The sequence below is a fragment of the Dunckerocampus dactyliophorus genome, chromosome 10 (assembly GCF_027744805.1).
Source record: "Dunckerocampus dactyliophorus isolate RoL2022-P2 chromosome 10, RoL_Ddac_1.1, whole genome shotgun sequence".
NCBI classification, from domain to species: domain Eukaryota; kingdom Metazoa; phylum Chordata; class Actinopteri; order Syngnathiformes; family Syngnathidae; genus Dunckerocampus; species Dunckerocampus dactyliophorus.
In genome coordinates, this window is record NC_072828.1 from 26838424 (window position 1) to 26864473 (window position 26050).

At 42.8% G+C, this 26050-nt stretch overlaps 1 long non-coding RNA gene across 1 annotated transcript in view; it reads left to right on the forward strand.

The window, feature by feature from the left end:
- Positions 1-3272: 3272 nt before the first annotated feature.
- LOC129188527 (uncharacterized) overlaps positions 3273-26050 on the forward strand; it is a 36821-nt gene continuing 14043 nt past the window's right edge. Inside the window, exons 1-2 of the long non-coding RNA XR_008572658.1 lie at positions 3273-3635; positions 19369-19496. This is a non-coding gene — a long non-coding RNA (uncharacterized LOC129188527). The remainder of the gene's footprint in view (positions 3636-19368; positions 19497-26050) is intronic.

Sequence of the window (26050 nt, forward strand, 5' to 3'; positions counted from 1 at the left end):
GCTTCTGGGATGGGACTCAGCACCTCTAAATCCGAGGCCATGGTTCTCAATCGGAAAAGGGTGGATTACACCCTCCGGGTGGGAATGAGGTGCTGCCCCAGGTGGAGGAATTGTTCACGAGTGAGGGAAGGTTGGAGTGTGAGGTCGACAGGCGGATCGGCGCAGCGTCTGCAGCAATGCGGTCGCTGTACCGGACCGTTGTGGTGAAGAGAGAGCTGAGCCGGAAGGCAAAGCTCTCAATTTACCGGTCCATCTATGTTCACACCTTCACCTATGGTCATAAGCTTTGGGTTGTGACCAAAAGAACGAGATTGCAGATACAAGCGGCTGAAATGAGTTTCCTTCGTCGGGTGGCTGGACTCACCATAAGAGAGAGGGTGAGGAGCTCGGTCATTCGGGAGGCGCTCAGAGTACAGCCGTTGTTCCTTCACATGGAGAGGAGCCAGTTGAGGTGGCTCGGGCATCTGTTCCGAATGCCTCCTAGACGCCTCCCTGGTGAGGTGTTCTGGGCATGCCCAGCAAGGAGAAGGCCCCAGTGCATACGAAGGACACACTTGGAGGGATTATGTCTCACAGCTGGCCTGGGAACGCCTTGGTGTCCCCCCGGTGGAAATGGAAGAGGTGGTCGGGGACTGGGAAGTTGCTGCCCCCGCGACCTGGACCCGGATAAGCATAACAAAATGGATGGATGGATGGTCTTTGAAATCCAGAGATTGTTGCTGCACATAATGAATACGTCTGCTGTTCCTTATTTACAGACAACAATTAAGTTTTAATTAATTTATGGGCGTGAATAAGTAACCACGGAACATAGTGACCTGAAGATCACCTGCATGTGCCTTGTGATTGACTAGTGACCAGTCCAGGGTGTACCCCGCCTCTCCCCCTAAGTCGGCTGAACAGGATAAGTGGTATATGAATGAATGGAAATAACCTATTCTGTTATCTCAAAGACTGCATCATCGCCATTCATAACAAACTATTCCCTCGTTGGGAGCTTTTCTTAGCCCAAACAAAGGCAAGAACAGGTGTTTGCTGGAATGCGCAGCTCCAAAACTCCAGATGAGTCTTACATCTAGTTAACGGTTTTGAAAAAGGTCCCTTTCATCTCCGAGAATTATGCTCAGTGTTCACAAAACAGAAGTCTAAATATAGGGATGAAACACGCCACAGATTAACGCTGCACAGTGATGGGTCTGTAAGACGGCAGCACACAGCTCTCTTCCCGCTTTGACTGGCACGGCTTTGAACCCCATGGCTTGAATTCAGTGAGTAAATATCTGCGGGTGTGTGCGTGTCTACCTAGGAGTCTTTCTGTGTAACTTGTCCTCAGAACCAAGGGTGAATAACAGTTCAGAGTTTGGGGCAAATCCGATGCGTTGAAAATGTCTGGCTGACGTCGAGGGCATACAGCGCAATGCGGTACAGCAAATATGACGCCACTTTTTTTTCCCAGAGAGAGCATCTTCCTCTTGGCTGTTTAAAGGTATTAACGACTGACATTTCAGCTTTGGGGGTAAACCGTGTCGTACAGATTTGCAACCCCCCCCTCACCCTTTGAAAACAGTAAATGCTTCGACATTCTCAAACTCTCGGTCGCCGAAGACCGCCGTGCTTTAATATTGAATTTTTGCCTTTGATGTGCAATCGCACATGCGCATGTCCGCCACTCGCACAATTACACAGACACAATGCATTTGCTGAGATGGAGCGACTGCGGTGTGTATGACCCATTTTGCAGAGGCAGGCTTTTGCTTTCATAACGATGGAGTGTGAAGGAGCGCATGTGTGTATGAATGCATCAGCGCTAGCTTGCAACAGGACGATGCTGCACGACAGGCTTTTTAAATCTTCAAAAGTCAAGTGCTAGGCTAGTATGTGGTTAAAAAAAAATGCCTATACGACATGTCCACTCAAAATGCCATCAGGCGTACACCCAAAAGTTCAGTGCTGAAAGTACTAACAAGCGTTATTAAACTTGAGTCGTTGGCTATGAAATCTATTGCTCCTCAAATCGTTAATAAGCGTGTTTTTTCACAGCATTGGATGATATTTTGTCATGATAGCCATGTTGCCTTATTCCTGTCACTTCCTGTTAAGGCAGATTGAACGGGAGCGTTGCCTTGGAGCCCATGAAATAAGGGCTTCTACCATGAAGTAGCAGTAGGAGGGGATTTGGGGGGGTTTGCAAGTGCCACAAAAATCAGGGAGCGGCTACCCGACCCTCCAAGCGCATCATGGCAGCAGTCAAGTGAATGTGAAAACAAGAGAAAGCTTTGCGGAATATTGATTTAATGCCGCAGCCGGAGCAGGGGAGGGGGGCAAGATGCACGCTCCAGATTACACGCGCTCTATTTCCCACCCATACAGAACCTTGAGTTCCTCAGCCTCCACACTTTAGAGAACCAGAGGGAGACAGAGAGGGGATGTTGTTTCGTTGGCTTCAACCAAGTCCAACTGTGTAGAAACCAAAGGAGGACTCGAACAGGACACACATGTGAAAAAATGTTCCCCTTTGTTTAAACAGAGAACGTCAATGCATCTCATTGACATCCAAATACATATCACTTGTGTCCTTTCCTTTCAATTAGCTCCTTGCCTCCTAAATAATGAATTGGCTTCAGACCCAATTAGCATCAAGCATAGATTAGTGAGCTTGACTTAGGTCTATCCAACAGACAATGGCAGCAATTATAAAGGATGTGTGTGTTAGAACACACACTCACCGGTTTGGTTGAAGAATATTTATTTTTTTTATTCCTGCAATTTAAGAAAACGAGGAACAGCTTTAATTAGTCCCTCTGAGGGGGAAAGCAAGCAATTTTCCTGTTGTGATTGTGTAGAATAACCAGCACAGAGCTGCACACTGTTGAATTAATGCTCTTTGACAATGTGACAACGTGGAATAAAAATGTGCACATGAGGTGAGGGAAAGTTCATATTAAATGCAAAACACAGAAGTCAGAAAATGTTCGAGTTGGTTGATTCTTTGTGCTTGTTATTCTGTTAGATCGCTTCCATTGTAATGTTATTTGTATTATGCACCATCACCAGAGACCATAGGCTGACATTGTCACAATTCATTCTATGTTAAAAAAAAAAGAAACATATTTTGTCTCACTTTGCATGGAGTGCACCCACCCCACACACACGACCCACTAAGGCCCCCACCCCTCGCACCCCTCCCATTCTGCCGCTCCTGAAAATGATGAACCGGATAGACGCACTCCCATTGTGGTGCGCGGCCAAGTGAGGAGGCGCCTCGGCTGGCGTCCTGGGCCAATGGCGCACGACGCAGCCTGGTCGCAGTGTGCGCGCCTGGCCAATGGCGCACGCCCCCCCGGCTCACATGACGCCTTTCTATACGTTCTCTCTCCTCTCAGCTCTCAAACGCGGCGAGCCCAGACATCATTGCAGACTTGTCACCGGCTGAACCGGACGTCCAGCATCTACGGTGTGCAGTGACGATATGTGCTTTTCTTTTTTCTATTTTCAAAAAAAGAAATAAATCAGCAACATAAAGAAGAGCACATGATGACTCTCACTGCAGAGGAAGGACGCACTTTTTCCGCCAGCAGACGACCGGAGGCGCATGGGGGCGAGATAAAAACGCCCATAAGTTGCTGAAATGAATCGTAAGTAAAACGTACTCCTGTCGTTCTCTTTTTTTATTGACGCTATTCGGTGAATTCATGATATTTATCGACAATGTCAAAGTATTTTCTCTTCAATTGCATGTGGTACTTTTAAGCGAATTAAACATTCTTAACTATTGTACATAATATGTAATATGAATTGCTTATAGTCCATTATGTGATCATGCCACCTCTCTTTGTGCACCCACATAAATTTTCTCTTTGTGATGCATGCAGGGGGGGCGGCTGTCTGCACAGCGCCATAGCATGAAATATAGATAAAAAAGCACACGGTAAACCCGGTGACCCTGTCTGGCTGGCTGTGCACCCGCCTCACATGGCTCAATGAGGACAATCAGGGAGGGGGGACTGGGGGGGAAAAATTGAGTTCTTGAAGGACTCCATAAACAGGGCAGCACTTCACTTCAACCCCTCAGGGCAGGATAAGGATGGACGTTCCATGACCTTGTTTGTCATTTGCAAAGCACTAGAATACTTCAATAAATAAATAAACACGCAAACATATACTTTACGGGCGCAGCTCCGACGTGCCCGATACATTTTGAGCGAGGGCACGCTCCACTGACTCCAGTCCATTTTGCAGCCCCCCCGCCCCACCACCACCACCACCACCACCACCACCCCACCCTAGAGAGGTCATGTCACTCCCAGAACCTCTTTATTGATTGGCAATTGGCGGGGTCATGGCGATGTGTGGCGGGCTGGGGGTCGGCTCAGGGCTGATGTTCTGATGATTTGGAAGCGCCGGCTAAAAACGGGATTGTGCAGAGCGGCGAACAGAGCGCAGGACCGGAGCCATTTGATGTTCTGAAAGGCGTCAGATGGCTTTAATTAGGACCTATAAAATGTGTCTGCCCTGTTCTCTAAGGCGGCGCTCTGAGGAGCCACAAAGAAGGGGAACTGATAAAAAAAAAAAGCAAAGCAACACAGAATGTCACTTAGACGGAGGATCATCTTATCAAATTTTTATAACCCTACTTTCTTCCTCCCACCCCCAACCCCTCCCTCCGTCGATGCTAGTGGTATGAAGGCAACACTCTTATTCCCTCTTTGTCTGCATGCCCCCAAAACCCCCCCACCTCCCCTTCCCCCCAACCCCACCACCCTCCACCTAACTACCGCCTACAGTCGCTCCAGACACCTGAAGGCTAGACATGATGATCAAGAGAACTTCCACTCTGTCTGAAAAGCAGGAGGTCCCCCCCCCGCCTCCCTTCTTTTTATGTCGTCCCCATCCGCACGTATAAGACATGCAATGCTTGGGAGTCCCTTTGCATGTGCGTGTAGTTTGGATGCAAGTGCTGCTGTGGTGTGGACTGACATGGACGTTGGATGTTGGATTGGAGGGCGGGTGACTCACAGCTGCAGTAGACATTCACAGGGAAACATCAAAGACTTCTTCCCGGTGTGTGTGTGTGTGTGTGTGTGTGTGTGTGTGTGTGCGTGTGTGCTTCATCTAACAAGATTCCGCTTGGCACCTGTAGTCATTGTTTTATGTCTTTTTATCCAATGGGGCGGTGGTATATGGGGCGTCCTACGTTTCCGACATGTCTCCACACACCTCCAATAAGAAACCTTAGCGTTCCGAAATCTTACGCGATGAAACAAAGGTGTGTTTTTTTTTTTTTCTTTTTTTTTAATGAGGCCCTCAGATGCGGGCTGTCGCACGGGGGCGGCTTTCAGCTGCGGGGCTGAGAGTTGCTTCTGAAGTCGTGCAAGAAGAAACGCTAATTATAGGAGGTTGTTGGCAAAAATGCACCAGCGCGCGCGTTCACTTTGACTTCTTCAAGAGCTTCTCCCTTTTGGCGCAGGGCAAACGTCTCCAAGTGTTGGTTCGGGATTACATCATTCGTGGACAATGAGACAGATTATTTCACGGAAAAACGACAGATTGGTGCATGAATCTATACATAATAACATGTTTATGGTTGATATGAGCGCCGGAAAAACAAGAATTACGTCATGTTTTTTCCCCTCGTACGACTGTCAGAAAAAAAAAGGAACACTGATGTTGTTGTCAGTTTTGGTAAACATGTTTGTTAGAGGATTATTTTCAGCCTCGGCTTCAAAAACAGCGTAATCTTGTCACATGTGACAAGGGTAGACGAAATGTGCAGGCGTCCAGTTGCGATGATCTCGATGCTCGTTTGTGTGTGTCTGCCGAGAGCTGACTGGTGTATGAGGATGTGTCTTCCTCCGCCACTAGCCTTTGAAGGGGGAAGTAATAAAAAGTTCAATGGGTGCAACAAGCTGTTCTTCCCTCCTACACTTCCAGGCTTTCTACCTGGGGATGAATAGGAGGCCCCTCCATAACGAAGGGGGAAAAGAGAACATTTTATTGAAGGCTAAGGATGTGTGTGCGTGTGTGTGGGGAGGGGTGCTCCTACAGCTTATAGACACTTGGTGTGAAATAGTCCAACGCAAATCACGGCTGAAAAAAAAGTCTTCCTATCTCGAATTGCGGAGAAATCCAAATTATGCAAACAGTCAGTTTAAGTAGGTCAAATGTAAACAATTCCTGTTAAATCCTCCTTGTGGTTAAAATAGCGCCAACCCAGCGCCACAATGCAACATCCATGTTAATGACTCTGCCTGGACAATCACAAAGACACAGATTAGGATTTTCAGTAACCAGATTTATGCGTGAAGGGGTGAAGTCATGGTCAGTGCCGAGTCATTCAATTACCAGCCTGCCCTTTCCTGGGAAAAGCCCCCAGCCGTGAAGAGGTTAATTGTTTTTGAATCTCCATCCGTGGGGACAAAATGGACGAACGGGGGGGGAATAATTGGGCCGGCTGTGGATTACGGCAACCTTACAAAAACGAACGAGAAAAAGACGTAGAGGGACGACGGAAAAAGGCGCAAACGCAAGCAAGGGGGTGTGAAAGGCTCACGTTGTGCGACCCAGCCGCAGGGGTCGTCTGGGCCTTGCTGAGAGAGGGAGCACTCAATTGCTGTTTAGCCCACAAGATGAACCTTGACCCCTCACATGCTCCTCCTTGCTCCAGGTGCAAGCCCTCAGCCCTGCCATCTCCCACACAAGTTCATTTTTCACACACCAGCATGGAAGAGCACAAACACACGTCTATTGTCAAGCCTTAAAGCTCAGGTGTCAAACTCAAGCCCAGATTCGGCCCGCCATATTGTTTTATGCCTGGAAAAAGACACACTTTCATTTTATTTTATACATTTGTTGAAGTTATTTTATTTGTTTAATAGATTTATATTATATTCCTAAAAAAATAACAACATAAAATAATTTTTAAAAAATCAAAAAGACACTTAATCTTTTTTCCTAATTTGTTTATTATGTCAATTTTGACAGAAAATTTGTACTGCGTGCATATTTTTTGTTGCTGTCAAAACCCATTTAAAGTTAATTATACAATAGTTTAACACTCAAAGCTCTGCTGCGGAGCTTGACTTCTGATTTCAATGTAAGTTTGTTAGTAAAACATAAATAAATGAGAATGCTAATAATACCATGCGGCGATTGTACATTTACAGTCATGGGCGGCCCACTGAGGGAAGCCATAACGGTGATGTGGCCCCTGGGTTAACGTCTACTAGAAAGTCTTGGAGGAGTGCGGCCATCATTGGCAGTATTTTGTGTGTTCTCCCGGAAAATTGATGCTGCATCTTTCAAAAGGGGGGTAAAAGAAAACGATGACTTGACATGGTGCAATAATCACAGGAGTGCTAATCAGAAGCATGTCACGTATAATTACTGCAATGTTTGATAACAGCGCCGCAAATCACCTCAGGCCATTAGTGAAAGTTTCCCCGCGCTATTAATAAGTGTTAATACGCTTCAAGAAGACGTGGATGGAGCAAGCCCTCTGCATGGCCCACTGGTTAAAGCGCTGTGAGGTTAATGAACTAATCTACATACGTGCCACCGCCATCTGGGTGGAGTGACAAGGCAGATGCTCGTCGCTCTACACTGTTGCAGCGTGCATGGAGGGACATGGCAGCTCCCCAGAGCTTGATGAACACATTTAGCATTGGGCCTGTGGTTAAAGGCATTTATGAAACAGAAAGCGCCATTTTTCAAAAGTGGAGGCTTCTTACTTCGTCGAATGCTGCATCTGCCCAACAGTTTTGCCTAATGGTATGGATGGAGAAACAAAAACGGTACATGCTCTACCAAAATATTGCAAAAGACACATTCTCTTAACATGTAATTCCACCAATGGAAAAGTAGAAGAATATTTTTTTTTACTGTGGTGGATGTCAAATGTGGTTGACCTCACAAGGCCAATCAACACCCCGATGATGTAATTCAATTACCGTAAATTCTGGTGTATAAGCCGCACCCACTAAATTTAAAAGAAAAACCAGATACATATACTGTATAAGCCGCACCGGTGCATAAGCCGCACGTGCCCACGTCATAGAATGGCATATTGTGGCGCACACAGTATTCAAACCATTAGTAGTAGTTCTGAAGTAAAGGAGATATCACAAGGTTAGAATTTAGCCATAAATTAGCCACACTGCTGTATAAGCCGCAGGGTTCAAAGTGTAAGAAAAAAGTAGCGGCTTATACACCAGAATTTCCAGTGTTCAAGAGGCATAACTCAGTTGCATAAAACCAACACAGTCATCAGCAAGCATTCAGACACCAACACGGCAACATCAATGACTCAGCAATATAAGAATTACAACCTGAATAAACTAGTATACTGCACACCTCATACATTCACTCCATTTTTTTCAACTTTAACAAAAGTATATTTAAAAATATCCTGCACTTTCAATTGACACCAAAATCCTCCTTAAAGTTTTGTACAAAATCCCTGAAGTTATGATGCAATCATGTTAACTAACAAAATTACTACAGAAAAAGTCCAAAATTCAATACTTGACACAGTCCTGGCTTGTAAAACATAAATACCCTTGCACTGTTTGACAGGACATGGCCTATATCGGGGATTCCCAACCTTTTTTCACCCCGAAGCCAAATTGTAAATGTGGTTCCTCCATGGGACCCAAACATCTAAAAATAAGTAATGTATTGCCATTAGAGATGCTCGATATTGGTTTTCTTAGCAACAACCAATGTACCGATATTGTCCAACAGTTCATATCTACCGATACCGATACCAACTGAAACCGATATAGGCAGCAGCTCTTCCCTCAAACGAATGTCAGGTCTCATCTTGTGTAACAATTAACACATTATGCTTCTTTTACTGTGATACCACGAGATGCGTTTCATGAATAAACACTATTTGGGCAAAATGAAACATGCAATGGAAGTTAAAGAAAAAGTGTATTATTTACTTCAAATATTTAGTCTCAACAAAAAACAGTAGAACCTTTGTTAGCATCATTAACTCCTTCCAGAAGGTCCGACTCTAACCGAAACGGCCACTAACCAAATCGATCTTTGGCACAAGAAATAATGTCAATTAATCGGTTTCAGAAAGCCAAAAATGTGAACACAAAACCCGTTTGTACGATTTTAAAATGATAGTTTTACATGCAGAAAACAAAATGAAATTCATATAAATACATATACATGATTAGTGACAGAGATAAATGAACATTTAAGGCTACTTTGACCTTCATTGAAGACGTGATTGTTGACGTGAGTGAAAACCGGAAGGTGGTGGTGGTCGATCTCGCTGTCACATGGTATCTTTGGGAACAGTCACGTCTTCAGTGAAGGTAAAAGTCACATTAAATGTTCATTTAGCCCGTTCATTCATCATTTATATGCATTGACAATTGTTTTATGCATGTAAAACTATAAAAATGTGTTTCGTGTTAATATTTTTTGCTGACAACAGCGGCTTCCGATGCTGGTTGCCATTTTGTTTAGCTAACTAATAGGATGCTAACAAGGAAGGATGTTTTGTGAGGAAAAAAAATACAACAACACAGTTGGACTCACACTGTGTATTAGCAACACGACAAGGCGTGCGCCATTTCGTAATTTCGCTAATCGGCTAATGCATGCAAAACGAGGCAAATTTGCGGCGTAAATTTGCAACGTTAACCGAAAGTCACGCTAACCAGGGTGGACGAGGTTCTCTGTAGTCATTAAAAAATCTTGACCAATAGTCAACTAAAATAACATGTTCCCCTACGATCAACAACGAAGAGGTTAGACTTATTAAATTCACGAGAACAATACAATTAAATAATGCTGGCAACGACACAGTTTGGAAAGGTGCACATTTCTGTGTGGCACAAACATCTGTATACATAAGAACAAAGTAAAGGACTGAAATGATAAAAATGGGCTTATTCAACACGTCATGCACGACGCAATGCGAAACCTGGAAATTATTCCAGGCTGCGGATGTAGTGAGCTAGCAACCTTGTTGCCCTGTGGAGCGCAACGTCGTCACTCGCCCGTGGTATCATTATCGGTAGAAAAAACGATACCGATGTGAACCGATCTAATTTTTATGCCAATATCAGCCGATAATATCAGTCTGCAAATATTATCCCTAATTGCCATAGCTTCGACATACACGGTATATAGAGTATGTATAAGGATAGCGTAGGTATTACTAAAACAAATGTATCAATGTATGCTTTCTAAATGAAAATGAAATATTTGACATAATGTGAGACGGGCTAAAAACTGTGAAATATGCGAGTCACTGCTGTCAGCATTGCTGAGGACGCGATCCTTCCAGATGATCATGCATAAAGGGAGGATTAGAGTTTGTCCATATCCCTGCAGTCCTCTGGGTGATCATGTTACACATAGAACATTCTTAAGAAACTCCTTTATTAAAAGAGCACAATGAGGCCCGCCTGCGATCAATGAAAGTGAGTGAAAACGGGGATATGGTTTAATAAAATATATATAAAAAAAAAAATCAAAGGCTCTTGCTGGCATGGCCCTAATCGCAGCCTGCATGTTGGAATCAGATAAGGAAGCGGGGCCCTCGCGGCAAGGTTGTTAGGCCCTAGGGCAGCTTGACTTGATGACCATCTCTCATTGGCACACTGGTTGGTTGTGCAAATGTGCCAAAGCAAAAGTGAGCAGCATCTATTTAATATGGTTCGTGTTGAAGAAGAGCGAGGTCTGTGAATAGATAATGGGGACAGTAATAATCTCTGCTGGATGCATGGGGAGAAATAAATGCGGCTATTTCTCAAAGCCTTCTGTTGGCCTCTTTAGAGGATGGCTTTTACCATCTTCTTCACTTACACCATTTAAAGAAAATCAAATCCTCTTGCTTTTGACAATGCGTCAGAGCCGGTGCGAGTGTTTGTGTCAGATTAGCTCTTTGTACTGTAAGCAGAGGGGAACGAGGGATGGTGGTGGCACTGGTGGTGGTGGTGGATCGGGAGGGGGGGGGGGTCAAGGATGGGAGAACAATACCGCCGCAATCCAGGTTGAATAGAGAGAATTTTCAGTTTCACGATAGCGCTGTGTTTGTCGGATGGGCCGAGCCAAGCTTAATGTGATTTAAATGAGGTGGCGGGTTAGAGTCATTTCTCAGATGAACACTCTCCTTGGCGCTCCACTTTTCTTCCCGTCTTTTCAGAAGACTCCGCTGCGCCTTGAGCTGACGTCGGCACTGCTGGAGCTTCTTTTCTCAGAACTAAGCTTGTACAACATTAATGAAGATGAAAAGACATCATCGGTTCATGTCAGCAAATTCATCCCTAAAAGTTCACTTGAGCACTCGTGTTTGCACATAAATTCCACGCAAAGTCGTCTCTCAAAGAAAAAAAAAGCACACTGATTAACTTGTAACATTTGCAATTACTTCAGGAGGTGTTAACGTCTGAGGAAAGCGACACGTTTCTGGTGTAATACCACTTTCTTCCTCAAGGGGCACAAGTGAGCTCGTGTCATTTCTAGTACATCAGCGCCTCCTTTTATGCTTGTGTGCAATAGCAGCAATTAGATCATTATGGCTTGCCGACAAATTCTTTGTCCAAAGTGTGGCCCGGGGGCCCAGAGCGGTCTGCGGCTGTGCTTATGCCGTTCGAAACATATACATTTAATTAAATGTATTAACAAAAAAATTATGTAATCTAACAAGAAAATTTTACGATAACGTCGTAATATTATGAGGACAAATAACATCATTTTAGTAACATAAAAGTTGAAATATACAAAGAAGACATTAATTGTATTTTTTTTACGAGAAACAAACAACACAGTAATTCAAAGTAATTTTTTGAAAATTAGGTTGGGGAAATAAGTTATCATACTATGGGAGTAAAGTCATAACATTCCCAAAAGAAAATTTACAAAAAGAAAGTCAAAATAGTTTGAGAAAAAACGAAAAAACAGCAGAAATGGCAAAAAATAACGAACTGTAATTTTACGAGAATAAAGTCAAAATATCAAGAAAAAAGTAACATTTTACAAAAACAAACAAAAAAAAATGTCACTTTAGTACCATAAATTTGAAAGAAAAAACATGTTTTTGTAATATGAGAAACAAACTAAACAAGATAAAGTTGTAATATTTGGAATGTTAGGTTGGGGAAAAGTTATAATATAATGGGTATAAATCCAATATATTATGGGAATTAAGTGGTAATACTAAGAAAAGAAAAGTGACAAAGATTATTGAAGAAGAAAGTTGAAATATTTGGAAAATTAAAAAAAAAAAAAAACAGCAGCAGCAAAAATGGGGAAAAAAGAGTGGCTTTTTCACCAATATCACAAAGCTGAGATGCATTTTAAAAAAATATACAGTATGTATAACTTGCCATCATATCTACATGATTTGCTTTACGAAATATCAAAGTGGCAAAGTTGCGTCCTTTCATTTTTCAGTATGTGGTCCTTACTGGAAACAGTTTGGACAGCCCTGCCCTAAAAGGATAAACAATGGGACGTCAGGTAAGTGAATCTGAGCACAGACGTTTCAAAATCCTCAGCCCCGTTTTCAGTTTTTCACTTTCTGAGCCTTTTGTGCTGGCACACTCCCCATGAGTGAACCCCGCACGTATCTGGAGTTTTATCGTCGATGCGGGACCATTGGGCGTAATGAAGTTCTGTTTCCCAGCGTGAGTCGGGGAGGCTCATGATTACCAGTGCTTCTCTCATCATCTCCCGCCTAATTGAAGACAATATAATGAGACAACGGGGTCTCGCTCATCATTCTGCATCAATGCCGCCGTCTACGGAACGTGTCGATTTGTTAAAATGACGAGGGTGTCGTTTGGTGCGCGGATACTTGAATTCACTCGGGTTTGTTTAATTTGGCCAAAGAAGGCGGACAATTATACTACATTTCCCAGGAGGCTGCTCATTTGGGTCAGCTTCTCCACTTCATGGCCGCCCACCCTTGTAAACACTCCTGGATGTGTCTGGGTCATACGTTGGGCGGGGTGTTGTAGTGGGCGAGTGAGGGGGGGATGCTGGGGTGGGTGGCGGATGGTTTTGAGGCGGGAATAGATTTGGTGGAGGTCTGCCTCTGGATGAGTTGTCTCAGATGATTAGGAGAGCCGGGTGGGGATGGTCCCCCAGTGCCTGCCCTCCTTCACCTCCCTAATATGCTCTGAATAGCCCCCCTCCATCGCGCGTTTGTTGTTGGGTTTGACAGGAGGGGAGGGGGATTATGTCTGGCCATGGTTTAGGAGTGTTTGTCATCTGCCCCCTCGAGGCCCGCATTGGTTCCTTTGTCTGGGTGTCAGGCATGGGTACAATGTCACCGAACACAATGTTCTTCTACAATAAGGGCATCTCGGGTGAGGAACAACCAAAGGATTTCATGTCTGGGTTTGTCGTTTTCATCGAATTTGTTTAATGGTTGGGAACTAATATTTGCAACACCCTGGGTTATTGCTGTAATCGTCCATATTGCAGTTTTCTTAAATTGCTCGCTGAGATCACATGAGGATGTTGTTGAATATTATCATGGTTTTCTCTCTACTGGTTCTCGCACCAAGAACCCGGTACTTGTGTCATGGCAACAGTTTTCAAATTACAGGTTGTACTCACGCATATAAATTGGAACATTATGGGGTGGACTTTATCTTTACTCAAAGGTTTTTTGCCAGCACTTAGGGTGGTGGATATGGAAGACAAGGAGGTCAGGGTGCTCTGGCTGCAATAAGTCTTCAGGGCTGATGCAAGTACTTTAACTACTCTACATGAACTATTAATACCAATTATTACTAACTTACAGTACTAGGCACTTCCACCAACCAACAACATTGGGTACACCCGCACAATATAATCATACCCAATACAGGAGCTGGGTTAGCTTCCTTTACAAGAATAATACTGAGGTACCTCGTTTTTTTGTTATAAATTCAGAACGAAAACCCAAACGTACAAAACCGAGGTAACTTTTTTCACAGGAAATCATGCAGATCCAATTTATCATTTCATAGAGAATAATTATAGCTGTACATGCAGAAAGCAATGTGAAATCATTATAAATGACAAACGGATGGACATTTTTTATTGATGTGGACTTCCCGTACAATGAGGCAAAACCCTTGTTTTCCTTGTTTGTTTTTTTTATTTCATCAAAAAACAAATCGTATGAAAGCCGAAGTTTGACTGGACTAATAATTCTCACTTTTGATGACGTTGACAGATTTTGGTTACTATATTTAGCTGCGTGGTGGAGGCAGAACAATAGAAACTCAACACGCACGCAAAATTTAATTGAATGACATTGAGTAAAATCGATCAATCGATCATTAAATGTGTTATTTTGAATATAATTTTATGTTAACCAAACATGGCAAACATTTTTATTTTAGAAATAATTTTATACGTTTTTACATTAAATGCTTTGTAATTAAAGTAACAACTTCCGCAAACTAGCTGAGGCTGAATCAACAGTGCCTCTGCTGGTTGCAGCCTAGTACTGCACTCTATTTTGCCACATTTGCGTCACGACTCAAACTGGCAGATTTTTTTAAACAAACAATTAATGGCTACATTGGTTATAGTGCACATCCCTAAAAAAGCCAGTGCTCTATACCTGTTCTGAACGGTGTGTAAACGGAATAGCCATAACTCGACTATATTCTGTATAAACACGAACACATGACGGTGGGCTTGGATCACCAGGAAATGGCATTCCTTCCTGTGTCATATTGAACACTAAAATCTAGTTTCCCAGTGGAACTGCATAATTAAGTCCAACAATTTGAAGATAAATTTCTTCCCTAAAAGTCTTGAAATTGATTGATTGGGGCCATTAACAAAAGCCTCAAACCCAGCGGACCATGGGATTGAAATCAAAGTTTGCATTGAGAGTAATGGTCCAACCCAAATTCTTCAACTAAATCTAAAATGCAAAAGTGCCCAAGAGAAACACGGCCAGTCGAGTATATTGTTAAAGGGGTAGTTGTTTGTTTTTTTACATGAAGTTGTATGGCATCCCCGTCAGCAGTGTAGTACATCAACAGTGACTTAGTCCCCCACTTGGTCCCGGAGTGCAGTTCTGGTCGGATTTCCGTGATGAGGAAGGTAGTTCCGCTTAGTTGCTGTGTCATTTAAGTAAAGAGTTCGGCTTCCCAAAACAATATGCGTTCAAAAGAGTAATACATTTGCATCGCAAAAATGTCTCCTCGAAAAAAAATCCAAAAATCATCAGTCGCCTGTCCATTCTTGTGTATGTGATGAAGACGCTCACATATTCCTCCGTGATGGAGTGCCTTGTTTACGTGTGTGTTCTACAGCGGAAGAAGATCTGTGCAGGGATACGGCGGGAGACAAATATAACGCAGAGCGATTTGTGAGGTCTGATTTCGAGGAGGCGCTTTTGTGATGCAAATGTATTACTCTTTTTGAAGGCATATTGTTTTGAGAAGCCAAACTCTTTACTTAAATGGACGTGTTTGTATGATTAATCTTCCATATTTGTTTCTCTATTTGAATTGGAGCTGACTCACAGCAATAGGAAACAGTGTCAGTGTCTTCAAGGGCGTGCTTTAACTGATACAAGTAGATTCGCTTCTAGATGACACACAAGGTGAGCTATTTTTGTCTTCTTTTAGTCACTTCACACCATCTTTTGACTGGCTTGTCAGTTTGTGGAGAGCTCCTCCGCTCCCACCCCTCCACATCATTTAAATACTTCCTGTTTTCTTTGACTTTTTATTCAGATTTTTTTAGTTAGTTTTTTTTTTTTTTTCGTTTTAGGGTTTCAATAGTGTCGGCTGACACATCAGTGGGAGCAAATCATTACTGATGTGTGTGTGGAATTTTGGGATTTGGATGGAAATCTCACCTGATCAAAGGAGATTGTTCTGTTTTCTCCCCCTCATCTTTTGGAGTGAAGCCGTTTGCATTTGGGTTGTAACACACACACACACACACACACACACACACACACACACATGCACACATGCTAAACTTACACACACATAATGTATGTAAATCATCTATCAAATGCAGTCTGTTTTTTCGGCTGGTACAAGAAAGCAAATCCAGTGTGGATGATCTTTGTGTGGGCAGGAAGCCTTGAAGGCTTGCATCATGTCTGCCAGGTTCTCCCTGAGGACATTCCAGCCTCCTTTACATTCACACTCACACACGCCATCTATTGTTTTGCCTTGCATCCCAGCAGAAGTCTGTCTTCATCTGTCCTATTGATTAATGAAGGAGGCGCAGTGGGGAGTCTGAGGGAGGCGGGAGTCTAGATCAAGGCTGAGAGCTGCATCACTGGGAGATGCAACACACACACACACACACACACACGCGCATGTTTACGCTCACACACTGGCTGTCATGTTCCCTCTGCGTCTGTCACTGCAGGCAGCCACGACACATAAGTGTACATTTTGAGAGACGTGAGACACACACAGAGAATGCTGACACACATGTTGCCGTGCCTCTGAAAACTCTCTCACACACACACACACACACACACACACAATTCAGAAGGATTTAGTGTCATTTTGCTGCGTCGGCAACGTTTTGCAACAAACATGACGTCGGTAGATTAGTTGGGGTTAATGATGCGAGCTGTCACGGCGTCTGTGCGTAAGTGTGCATGTATGTTTTTGGCGAAAACAAAAAGGAACTTCAATTCCAAACGGTACCAGCCCCAAGTTCTGTTGGTTAATAGCGGGATTGGGTTTGGTACCAAAATGAAATGGCTGAAATGATCTGTCCTTGGTCAAGTTGAGTACAGTCAAACCTGGGTTTTCGTACGCGGAACAGGTACAGGACAGAGCATTGTCTCTTTTAGGGATTTGTACTATAGTTATTGTATCCGTAAAGTTTTTTTTAGTCTTTAAGCAAACGTGGCAACAGAGAGTGCAGTACTTGACTGCAACCAGCAGAGACACTGTTGAGTCGGTCTTACCTAGTTTCCGATCGAAGCTGTTACTTTCGTTACAAAGCATTTGATGTTTAATTGTTAAAACATCTACTGGAAATAATAAAAAAAATACATTTTAGCTTAATATAAAATTATACTAAAAATAATACATAACTAGAGAAGCACTCAGAGAGCGCAGACCGCCGCCAAGCGCCATAGTTCCCCTCATGTTGTGATTCACAAAATAATAATCCTACAATTTTTGGATCGGTCTTTGATATTTTGTAGAACCTGAAACATGTCCTGTATTTTTTTTTTTGCAAGTGCTCTGACCATTTTTTCTGGAGTTATGTGCGCAAATGCCGAAAATGGTGCTATCTCACAATGTTAAAAAATCCTTTGAAAAATGTCTGGATCCAGACAGTGATCCGGATCACGAAAATGTATTCAGTTCTTGCATATCCCATCTCTGACAATTCCTGAAAATTTCATCGAAATACATTCAGAACTTTAAGTTATTTGAAACAAAAACAAACCAATAGACAAACGCAGACAAAAACATAACCTTCATGATGCGCTTTGTGCTTGGCGGAGGTAATTAGTGCTTCATTGATCGGTTTTCCCCAGAGTCAATCAATGAAATTTTGTCAAATGTGCATCCGTATGTCATGGAGCTAAATATGGTTACCAAAATCCGTCAGAGTCTTAAAAAGTGAGTGTTACCAGTACATTCAGACCTTGATTTTCGGATGCCCCAGGTCATATTATTAGTTTTTTGTCTAATATTTTCGCTGAAATTTTGTCTTGGGTTTTCGTACACTGTCTCGGTTTTCATAAAGTATTGCGCTTAACAAGCTAGGCCGCTTGTCCGGTACTCTATTGTTCAGCAAAAGCAACAGTGAGAAAAGTGGAATTTGATCTCTTCAGGATGTACGGGAAGTTTGGATCAACAATAAATTTCATCATTTGTGATTTATAATTACTTAGTAGTTTTTTTCTGCATGCCAAAATATAATTATTCTCCATAAAATGTCTTTTTTGGGGTGTAATTAATTGGATTGACGTTATTTCCTATGGGAAATATCCAACCTATAACCGAGGTTTCATTGTATTTTCTTTGTATCAATAAAAAATTGTTACGTACTTTTATGGACTGCCTGTGTGGAACATCAGCCAAATTATTTCTGAGCTGTGTGAATGTAAAAGGACTTAGAGAGCAGAAATAAAATCAAGAGTCAGGTTTGTTTTCTTCAGTGTCTAAAATTAGCCGGCTTTTTTTGGAACTCGATGGTGTGCAGACCCAATAATGCAAGAAAAGGCCATTTCTTTCTTTTTATTTTTGTCTCTCCCCCTTCCGTAACGTCCCTCACCTTATAATGGCGTTCGTGTTGAGGCATGCCTCCCTCGCCACCAAACAGCATCATCCTCAACATGGCGAGGGGCTGGCAGAAAAGAAGGGGAGTGTTGGGGGTTGCAAACAAAGGAGCACTGTTGCTGCCTGGCTGTGGCTTTTTGGGGAGGTCTCCACCCGGCTGGTGGGGTGCAGGTTGAGACGGGGAGGGGAGTAGATGTGACTGACGAGGTTTTATTATTAAAACGAATAGATGAGGAGCGCTGCTGTCCGTTTTGTTCCGGAATAAAAAGGACCAGCAATGCAAGTCGTTATTTTATAATTTTTTTCCCCCGAACATACGCTTGCAAAGCTGCAGATAGTGTGTATTTGTGTGAGTGAGTGCGATAGGCCGAGGACGGGCGTGCTACATTGTCTCCTGGCCATTATACAATATTTGCTTAACCCTTGTGCTTTATCTGTGCAGCTGTACGCTACAAATGAGATGACAAAACGTGTTTGTGTGTGTGCGTGAGATGGCAGCTGTCACAGCTGTTAGCAAATTCATCAGTCGCCCTCCACACATATATACACGCTTGTACGCACGCACAAGCCTTGTCAATTTACGAGGCAGCGGCGCGATGATAATCATTCTTCCCAGCGGCACAATTAAACGTCAACTATTGCAGAACGGAGATGAAGTGTGCAGCACGCGGCAGCGAGTCAGTTGCAAGCCGGTGCAGGTATGCAAACTGTAACGTGCGACGACGTAAAAAAAAATGTTGCTTTCTTCTACTTTGCCTGCCTTTCCTGACCGTAACCTGAACCTCATTTCTTGTAACACTGAGCAAACTATTTTCCTCTCCTCAAACATACCACTGGCTTTAAAGTTCTGCTTTCCAACTCTAGAATTCAACACAGCAAAGTAAATATACCCTACCTTTCATGTAAGCACATTCTATTATAGGTCATGAACTGCTGCCATCTGCGCTTATCTTGTTCATACATTCTTTTACGCACTCTGGCGAGATTGGCTTAAAGTGCCATAAGTAGACTCAATGGAACGATGGTTCATTTTTCTTCCAAGTTGGTGATACAGTCACGTCTGTGATGGCCAAAGCTCATCCCTTGTTTCCCCCCTCTTTGCTCCATTCTGGTTCAGGTCCTGAATGGGGCTGCCATTAGAGGAAGAAACAAGAACAAGTGCCTCTAACCTGAAGCACTCGGGGGGAGGCAGGGAAGCCCCAGAGCAGAACACGACAAGAAAAAGACAAGAGTGATGAGAGAGAGGTAAGAGAGCTCACTTTGCCCCGGGCTTACATGCTACTGTCTTGGGTCGGTATGTGTCGTCTGGTGCTCTCCTTCCAGTTTGCCTCGTTCAATTTTGTACCTGCACTGGAGTCTGGTGTTTGCATGTGTGTGTTTGTTTTTCTCTTTGTGTGTGTGTGTGTGTGTGTGTGTGTCTGTGTGTGTCTGGCACCGACTCACGGCCACCAGGTGAAGGCTATAACTTCCTGTCTGGTTCACCTGCTGCCTCCTCTCTGTCATCTCCACTGTTGTCTGTTGTTTTTACATCAAGTGAACATTCTACTTTTTGTTCTACATTCCAGAAAACCGGGAAGTGTGAAACGAAAATGAATCACAAATCCAAACACCGATTTCACACAACAACAATGGCGGCACCTACAAAGACATTAAAATATACAGGCTGTCCTTGGGTTACACTCGATTCCATAAATGAATTAAAAAAAAACGTCATTTTGGTCCCTTGACTGTAGCAACTAGAAGTAAGGATGAAGATTGGACTTTAACATCCACATTTCTACATCTTTCCTTGCAAAAAACAAAACAGAGTACTGTTGGGCGAACCATGCCAAAACAGCAACATCAAACCCAACTGTCCTCTCTACACGGAGCCAAATTCCTTGGTGACTCATGTCATGTTCAAAATCACAAAATTCTTTAACACTACACATGTTAAAGGATCTGCTTCTATGAAAGCGACAGTGATAACTAAACAGTGTAGCGCTTTTTTGTCTTTTGAATTACGGTTCCATTTAATTGTTATATTTAGTATTTTTATTACTGTATTGTACACGTCTGGTCCACCCCTGCGCACTCACGGGGCTCCAACCAGGGTCTGCATAACAGAGAGTCGAGAGCGCTAACCATTGAGCTAAACGCCCGAGCTGTCAACTCGATGTCCAGCTCGACTCTTAAGGTGTCAGGGAGCGAGGTTTACCAAAGCACAACCGCACAGCCACACTGGCTGGCACCGGTTACACAACAAATACTTAGAAACATCATTTATTGGTATTAATATTGTGTCGTATAATATACTCGCACCCCTGTCATTTCTTTGTTACCACATGCAATGTTATTTCCCCACTAACACCCATTAGACGTTCCTAAGAGTCCATAATTACCATATAGAACAAGACAGGCAAAAGACGGGAGAGAAACTGGGAAAAGAGCCACCTTTTTGTCTTAACTGCATCTCCCCGAATGAACAGTCTCTCTGTGAGTAATGCTGTCTCGCACTCTCTCTCTCTCTCTCTCTCTGTCTTGCTTTGTGTGCAGCACTAAATCATTTTTCTCCCATGCAAGACGGGCATGGGAGAGAAGAGGCGGTGAATGGGGAAGAAAATGTTATTTTTGCTTTTTGTCATGACAACACACTCGCTGGTCAACAGCCCTGCATGGTGACTCTCTGCCTCTCCGTCCAAGCTTTTATAGATTTGGGCACAGAATTAAACATAATACTAAGATTTACGGGCTTCATTTTGCTTATTTTATTAGTCATATTATATTAGGCATGTGCACTGTGTTATTTTTTGTATCCGTGGCCAAACATGTGCACCAAACCCACGTTCCAGTATAGTTTATACGCCATATCTTCACTATATGTCATCATTGATGGCAATGGTGATGGTTTCATTCATCTTGAACATGCACGCAAGTTACACTGGAGCACATCACACAGCACAGTTCGCAGTTCCGCATGTCCAAAAAAGTAGTAAAGTAAAGTAGAGTGGAGTAGAAAGAAGCAAAGCCTATATAATCCTACCCCTCATCCGTCTCCGTTGCTCACCTCCTGTATTCCAAACGTACTTTTTGCCTTTTGTAAATACCTAGGAGAGTGATAAGGCAGTATAACAACAAGGTTAGTCAAGGTTTACACCTACTGTGAAGAAACTATACAACAGACTTAATGATAGTAATAAATTGATAATAACTGATAAAATAGTTGACAGAAACATAGTTGAATGAGATAATGAGTGAGTACAAACAATGTACTCACCAGAAATGAAGAGTTTGTGGTCAGTGTAAGAGTGGTGAGACGTAGCATCGTATGCACACAGTGGTTCAGGTGTCTTCTTCCTTGGCCTTTGTGAACATCAACTGCTAATTATGTCATATAATAATGCAAATTCATCATCATATTAAGTATGCTCACTTCATCTCAACTCTTTTGTACTGGTATTTTGTGTAAGTGTTATTTTCAGCCTTCCTCAGCTTCTCCCTCCCTTCTGTTCTTTCTTTCTTTAGCAGTCACAGCTTCATGGTGTCCTCGCTTTGCTTGCCCACACGCAAGCGTGCCATCTTTCTGTCTTCATAAATGTTCCTGTCGCCAGGACAGCGAGAGAGAGCTGCCTTTGCATGGCTCCGTTTTTGTTTCCTCCATCTCCCATGGCCACCAAAGACAGCCATTTAAAAAACAGGAAATGAGAGGTCAGACAGGTCCAAAGACAGGAATAGCCTTTTTGAAATGATTACATCCTCACATTCTAAAGCGGTTTGGAACTAGCCACTTCTTTCTTTCATGTGACCTGATGGATGCACCGTGAGACTGATGCGGTGCAATTCCACACCCGCCTATTGTTTTACAAGCTGCACTAATGATGCGCGTATAGCCAGCGGGGGGAAGAAAGAAAGGAAAAAGGTAGAGGATGTTCAAACTGCCACCCACCCCCAATTCATTTCCTCTGTCTTTGCTCTTAGAGGAGCCGGCCCGAAAAGGAACAACCTGGTTCTCTTGGTGGCCATTGGCGTGCACGAGCGGGAGAGCTCAACGTCACGCTATGTCAAATGGTGTCATATTTCAAAAAGGCGTACACGGGAAGTGACAGGCGAGTGAGTCACTCAGTCAGGTCAGATTGATTCACTGCAGAGCGAGCAGGACACAGCGAGTCATTGTCACTTTCACGCTCGCGCCAAAACGAACCAGCAAAAGATGGGCGGTGGTTTACAACGGCGAGGGGCAGGAAAATGACTCCGTTCCTAATCTGCAATAAAGAATAAACCTGATGGACAAGTGCTGACAGCGGCGGTGCGTTTGCATCCGCACAAAGTAGAACGTATTGCAATGTCTTCAAAGACGTTTCTCTGCATCCTCAGCAACATCCACCCTTGACATCATCCGAAGGATTAAAGATTAAAATAAGAGCTTTGACTGAGTTTGAACTTGCTGCCGTTTCCGAATGACACGGTGGATGGGCGGATATGTGGCTTTGGAACGGTTCAAATCTATCAAATTGAGCAGAAGAAGGAAAGATCCTTAAAACGAGTGCAATAATAGACTCATTTACAGAGATATAAAGGCTGTAGACTTGGTTTACCTGCTGACAAAATGACCATTCAAAATGTATTATTATTAATATTTTTACACGTTTTATATAATAAAGAATAAAAGAATGTTTCCTCTGGATGACAGAAATATCTTTTTTTTGGGAGGACAATAATGGAGCTAAAAAATAAGATTTATTTAAAAATAATTAGATTATTTAGTTTTTATTCATATGCATTTATTTATTTTTATTTGTAGTTATTTTATAAACAATTTTATTTATTAACATTTTTATGTTTATATTTTTTAGTAATTAAAAAAATGTATAGAAGTTAAACATAGTCTACATTAAAGGAAGTGTTTGCAACTGCCTCAGAATAATTTCTTTTTAAACCAAAACAAATAAAAATAGAACACCACTGGCTAGCATATGCAACCATTAGTGGTTTAAAACGATTTTTTTTTTAAGTTAGTATTTTTCACAATTACAAATTAAATTGAATAAAAATTGCCATTTGGCCCAAACAAGACGACTGGCGTTCATGGGTGGGCACTCACGGCTGCCTTGTGGGCATGCACGTACCCTGTAACGCGCGTACGTACCTGTAAAGCAGTCCCAGTGAAGCGTTATAAACTTGAATGTTTTATCGATGTTGTACTTGTCCTTTAGCTTAGCAAAGGCGCGTGTGTGTATTACGCGGGGCGTAGCTTACATGCTCGGAGCAGGAAGAGGGCGTTGATATAATGCTTCCAAAGTTAGCGCCCTCTAGGCAGCCACTAATAATTGGACTCCAAAGGAAGGAAGGTTTCCAGGCAGATATACACCTAAGACATGCAAAGCAAATCTAGAGCGAACCACACTGAAGGTACAATCATGTTTTTCTAGTACTTTTTTCCCCTCTGTGAGCGAAGCAATAACCAGTAATAAAAGTGGCTGAGGTGGAGACTCAGCAGGAAACAACTGCTTCCCCAAGGAGCTTTATGCTTAACCCCCAAAACCGTCAAAAAAACCCTGCTTCCCGTCAGAGGAAAAATAAACATTTTCATTTCATTAGCCGCTCGTCTAAGGGACCCTCGCTCAAACTCTGACGCTAAAATAAGTACAGCTTCTAAACGAGCCTTCAGATGACGAGAAACGCTTCAATCCTTGGCAAAGTCCGAGAGCTCCTGCAGGACAATATGCACCATCCTGAGCAGCAGACTTTATTTTTGCTGGAGAAGTAACTGCAGTGGATTGTTCCTATGAAGCGTTAAACAGTTGCCATTTTAGTACTCAGTTTTATCAGTGGCTGAAAGAATGAAAAGGAGTCAAAGGCAGGGGCCCCCTTAAGCTTTCCGTCAAGCCTCCCGAGAGGAGACAAAGGCTCACATTGACTGCTGGGTGTCGATAAGACCTATCATTAGTCTGCCGGTGGAGGGATTACCAACACACACAAACACGCTTATTCACACACATATACATAGTGCACTGGCGTCCTTGGTCCTATAACCACTCTCTTTTTTATTTTTATTTTTACATTCACAAGCTCAAATATTTGTATACGTGCCAAAGTAGTGATAGGTAGCGAGACTTGATGTGAATCGCAGAGGCAGAGGTGACGACCTCCTGTCTCCATCACGCCGCTTCACATCAGTGGAGACCCACAGCTGCATGATGGCAGCGTGCACACGTATGGCGCCGCGGTGCTACCGTGGAGCATGCTGTCTTTTTCTTCTTCATTTGGTAGTTTAGTGTATGCTACAGCGGTGTCCAAGGAAGAAAAAATAATCACAGCAAAAATGGAAAAATCAGTCGTAATTTTACAAGAATAAAGTCAAAATATTGACTGAAAAAAGTCGCAATCGAATGAGAAAAAGTCATAATTTTACGAGAATAACATCATGTTATAAAATTAGGTAATTTTAGTAGCATAAAGTTGAAATATTCAAGAATTTTGCATAAGTCAAAAGAAGGAAACAAAACAACAGATAAAGTTGTAATTTTTGGAAAATTAGGCTGTGGAATGTTACAACAATAAAGTCAATATTTTACAGGAAAAAAGTCAGAATTATGAGAAGAAATAGTTGAAAAAAAAAACCCAGCATAAATGGAAAAAACAGCTGTAATTTTACGAGAATATTTCCCATGATTCCCAATCCTTATGTGAAACATGAGCACATATTTCTTTTCCTTTCCTGTGCGTTCTAACGAGAGAAAACGAGCTAACGATGCACATCATGGGAGGTACCTATTTTGACGCTAGAGCCCTAACAAAAAACTAAAAAAAACGCCAACAGTGTTCCATGTACGTAACTGACCTGTATATTAACCAAGCTACAGAGATATTGTTGCAGCTGACTTTGGGCGAGAGGCGGAGTACACCCTGGTCTGCTCGCCAGTCAATCGCAGGGCACATTTCTTTAAATATATACAGTACATCGGTCCTTGCATCCTTTCATTTTTTCAGTATGCGGACCTCACTGGAAAAGGTTTGCAGTACTATTGATTAGTGTCCGTGTCCTGTGACTCAATTTGTGTTGCAACGATAATAAAACATTAAATTTCTTTAAATGTAACAATTACTTAAAGGCTGCAAATGGGCAACAGGTGGCATTGATCCACGTGGTTAAAAGTGGTTGATGGTGATAGCCCTGCAAGTTGCATTGTCTAACAACTAAATTGCTTCACATTAATTAGCAGGAAAGGAGTGAAATAAGGTGCTTAAAAAGGAATTTGGTTTCCCATTAGCCTTTGGTGTGTGGGTGCTAAATATGCATGGTGCCACTGCTGTCTAGTTCCTAAGCAGATGATGAACCATAGCTCCTATTCTCATTCCGTCATTAGCAGAGCCCCTGGAGAATATATGAGTTTACTTATTTCAGCTTGATCACAGCTGCTGGCCAAAGCAGCAAGTATCAGCTGAGGGTCGTTAGCCTGCTGCTTGGTGCAAATAGCTTTCAATAGCATTCCGGCCAAAATACAACAGGAGCACGATTAACCCATTGATCTGTGGAGGATAGCACATTGGAAACATGACGAGGAAAGGAGTGGAAGAGGATAATGGCCATTTATTATTTGTAGCCGTTTCCATCATAGGTCGGCGGTTGCGAGCTTGTGTTGCTCCACTGATTATCAGTGGCTTCTGGGTGTCCTCACTGAAAGCTAACTGCTTTGCTACTAAAGAACAATTTGCTGCAAACAACAACTGCACACGGACAAGCGGGCCGAGCATGAAAGCTCTGAGAGAACACGCGCTCCACGTCTTCATGACTTTATTGCCTCATTTACACCGAGCTT